The sequence below is a fragment of the Arachis ipaensis genome, chromosome B09 (genome assembly GCF_000816755.2).
Source record: "Arachis ipaensis cultivar K30076 chromosome B09, Araip1.1, whole genome shotgun sequence".
In the NCBI taxonomy this organism is placed as follows: domain Eukaryota; kingdom Viridiplantae; phylum Streptophyta; class Magnoliopsida; order Fabales; family Fabaceae; genus Arachis; species Arachis ipaensis.
In genome coordinates, this window is record NC_029793.2 from 14,922,708 (window position 1) to 14,926,328 (window position 3,621).

Genomic DNA, 3,621 nt, shown 5'->3' on the forward strand with positions numbered 1-3,621 from the left:
AATAAAAAGTGATATTATTGAAGGATAAAATTAAAATTTATTTTTATGTATTATTTTTGTCCCCAACATTTTCGTTCTATTTAAGTTCCTAACGTTCTCAATTTTGTCCCGCCGTCAATTCTACGTTAGGGACTTAAATAGGATGATTGAAACGTTATGAATAACTTTGAGACTTTTTTTTTTACCAAAGATATGAGACTCGAACCCGTAACCTCTAATTGAGTATGGGGAGACTATGCCATTTGAGCTATTACTCATTGGCTGGATAACTTTGAGACTTATACCAAACGTTGGAGACAAAAACGATACTTTACTCATCATTTGAAAAAGGATAACTCTTAGAATGAGTTATTTTTATCATGTTTATAGTAAACAATTATTTTGGTTTTAATTCGGATCCTTTCTTTTTTGCTATGGGCCAAGTCAACAAGCTGATCCGACTCAGAAACACCCAGCCCCGCCACCCGATACGACATCTTCAGTTGAATCTCTGGAGCGGTGCTCCATGGATGTTAGCTAATGGACCCTTGTCGTGCTTGAGGCTTCGCCGTCTTCCGCCGTTGTCTCTGGAGTTCGACGTTGATTTTCAAAATTGACTTCCCTCTAAAGCCATCAACACTACCCTGTTCTTCTGATCCGTGTCCTTCATCCCTTAGTCATTGTACAAGATGTCTCTGGTACGGGTTGAGAGATGGATCGAGAACTTGCGGGTTGAGGCAGATGCCGGATCACTTGACTGGAGCACTGGGGGGAGGTACCTGCAAAGACACTCCGACGCTCAAGTCAGAATGGATCTAAGAGGTATAGGGTGTGAGGAATGAATAAATACCTGGAGGGACTTGGGTCCTCTATTTATAGATGATGGGTATTCTTATCTTATCTTATCTGGTTAAGATAAGATGGACGTATGAATTCAAAAGTCGGTTAGGAGCTCTAGAGGGCCGGTTTTTGGGCCTTCTGAGCGAGGTGCGGGTCGGACCCGAGAAGCCGGGGTTGGGTACAGTCTCGGGTCCTGGATCCGTGGCTCGGATCCGTAACAGTTGCCCCCGCAGCGGGAGAGCGAGCGAGGTCGGTCTGTCGCTGGGAGATGCTATTTTCACCGTGGGCTTAGGCCTTTAGTTTTTCTCGAGTGGTCGTTTGGTTCTTTCGAGATGAGGCCGGTGTCTCGGTTTCGTCTCGTGGAAGATTCGTCTGACCGCTTAGGTCTGACGTGACTCTTCCGTATCCGCTGCGCCCGTTGCGTTTTTCGAGGCGTGATTTATTAGTTACTTTTTCCAAGGGGGCATTTATTGCGAGGGGGTGTTTCCCTCTTTAGCCCTCACGTTTGCTTTGCTTTCCAGGGGTATTTGCGTTATTTTATTTTTTCAAAACCGTTTTGGTTTTCCTTCTTCAGTTCCCTCGTTTGCTTCATTTCTCTACTGCTTTCTTCTTCCAAAAGAGCATTTTCTACTTTCCTTTTGCACTCTGTGGTTTTGGTTTGATCTTCTGTCGTAGCATCTTCTCCTTGGGTTTATTTCCTTCGCATTATCAGGTTGGTGTTCTTCTGCTTCTTTCTGTTTCCTTTTATCTTCCTTCGTGTTTTGTTTTGTCTCTGCTTAGTGTAGATTAGAATTTGTTTTCTGGTGTATGATGGCATTTGAGCAGGGGTTGCGAGAATCCGCGTTTGTATAACTGTCCTGTGACAACGATATAGTTGGCGGCTTCCCGTTTTATTCATTTTCCCTCTTTGGGATCCGGTGGCAGTGTTCCGTCAAGGAGGTACTGTAGGATAGGGTAGGTCCAAGATCCTTGGTTCGAGAGTGTCAGATGAGCGTTGGTTGTCGTTGACACGGAGGGTGACTTGACGACTTCCTGGATTAGTGATTTGTTACCGTGTCCTGGTTTGGTACTGGCTAGTTTGGAAAGTAGGTCTGCCCTGGCGTTTCGTTCTCTAGGGACATGTTGTATGGTAACTCGCTCGAATCCTTCTTTTAATTTGTTTACCTTGGCGAGGTACTGTTGGAGTAGGGGGTCTCGTGTCTGGTAGTCTCCGTTGATTTGGGAGCTGACTACCTGTGAGTCGGTGTTTACCTCTAGGACCTTTGCTCCGACCTCCCGAGTTAGGGCTAGGCCTGCCAGGAGGGCCTTGTATTCTGCCTGGTTGTTTGAGACTGGGAATTCGTATTGTACTGATTGTTCGATTACGACTCCGTTCTGACTTTCGAGAATGACTCCGGCACCTCCAGAGGTGACGTTCGATGAGCCGTCAACATGTAGTTTCCACGATTCGGGGGTGGAGTTTCCTGGGGTCATCTCGGCGATAAAGTCGGCCATGGCCTGTGCTTTGATCGCGTACCGGGGTTCGAACTTGATTTGGAATTGAGATAGTTCGATGGACCACGCTAACATTCTTCCCGCAAGGTCGGGTTTTTGTAGTACTTGTTTGACCGCTTGGTCGGTTCGGACCGTCAAGGGGTGGGCCTGGAAGTATTGTCGCAGGCGCCGGGAGGCCGTGAGGAGTGTAAAAGCTAATTTTTCTAGTCGTGAGTAGCGAGTTTCCGCTTCTTGCAAGACTTTGCTTATGAAGTAGATAGGTTCTTGTTCCTTTTTCATGTTTTCACGGATGAGTGCTGCTGCGAGTGCCTCTTCCGTAATGGAGAGGTACAGGTAGAGTGTTTCCCCTGTTTGGGGTTTGGCGAGGATTGGTGGTTCCGCTAAGACTCTCTTGAAATGTTGGAATGCTTCTTCGCATTCCGTTTCCCACTTGAAAGGGGCTCCTTTTTTCATTAATTTGAAGAAGGGGATCGCCTTTTGGGCCGATGCCCCGAGAAAGCGTGATAACGCCGTCAATCGGCCGGTGAGCTTTTGGATGTCCTTGAGGTTTTTTGGGCTCGTCATTTCGAGGACGGCGCGACATTTCTTCGGGTTTGCTTCAACTCCGCGTTGCGTGATCATAAAGTCGAGGAACTTCCCCGCCTCCATCCCGAATGCACATTTTGCCGGGTTGAGTCGCATTTGGTGCTTTCGTAGGGTGTTCATTATGACCTTGAGGTCGTCGGTGAGTTGTTCATCGGATTCAGTCTTAGCGAGCATGTCGTCTATGTAGACTTCTAGTTTGCTTCCGGACAGGTTTTGAAATATCTTGTTGACGAGTCTTTGATAGGTGGCTCCAGCGTTTTTCAGGCCGAAGGGCATCACTGTGTAGCAGTATGTCCCGTCTGGGGTGATGAACGCTGTTTTTTCTTCGTCTGGTTGGTGCATCGAAATCTGGTTGTAGCCAAAATATACATCCATGAAGCTGAGGTATCGGTGGCCGGATGCGGCATCTACTAATCCATCGATGTTTGGTAGGGGAAAGGCAAGGGTGATTGAGCCATCTGGTTTGAGAAAGTTGTCTCCGAGTCCCGTGACACCGTTGCGGTGTGTTTGGAGGTTGTCGTTGTGGAGCCCGAGCTTATCGAAGGCTCCTCGGAAGAGGATATTCGAGTCTGCCCCGGTGTCTACCAGTATCCTTCGTACTAGTCCTGTTCCGATTCTAGCCGAGATGACGAAGGGGGCGTCTTCGGCCGAGGTGCCGTGCTGGCAATCCTCTGGTAAGAAGGTTATCGTGTTGTCGGCCGCGATGGTTGGAGTCTGGTTTCT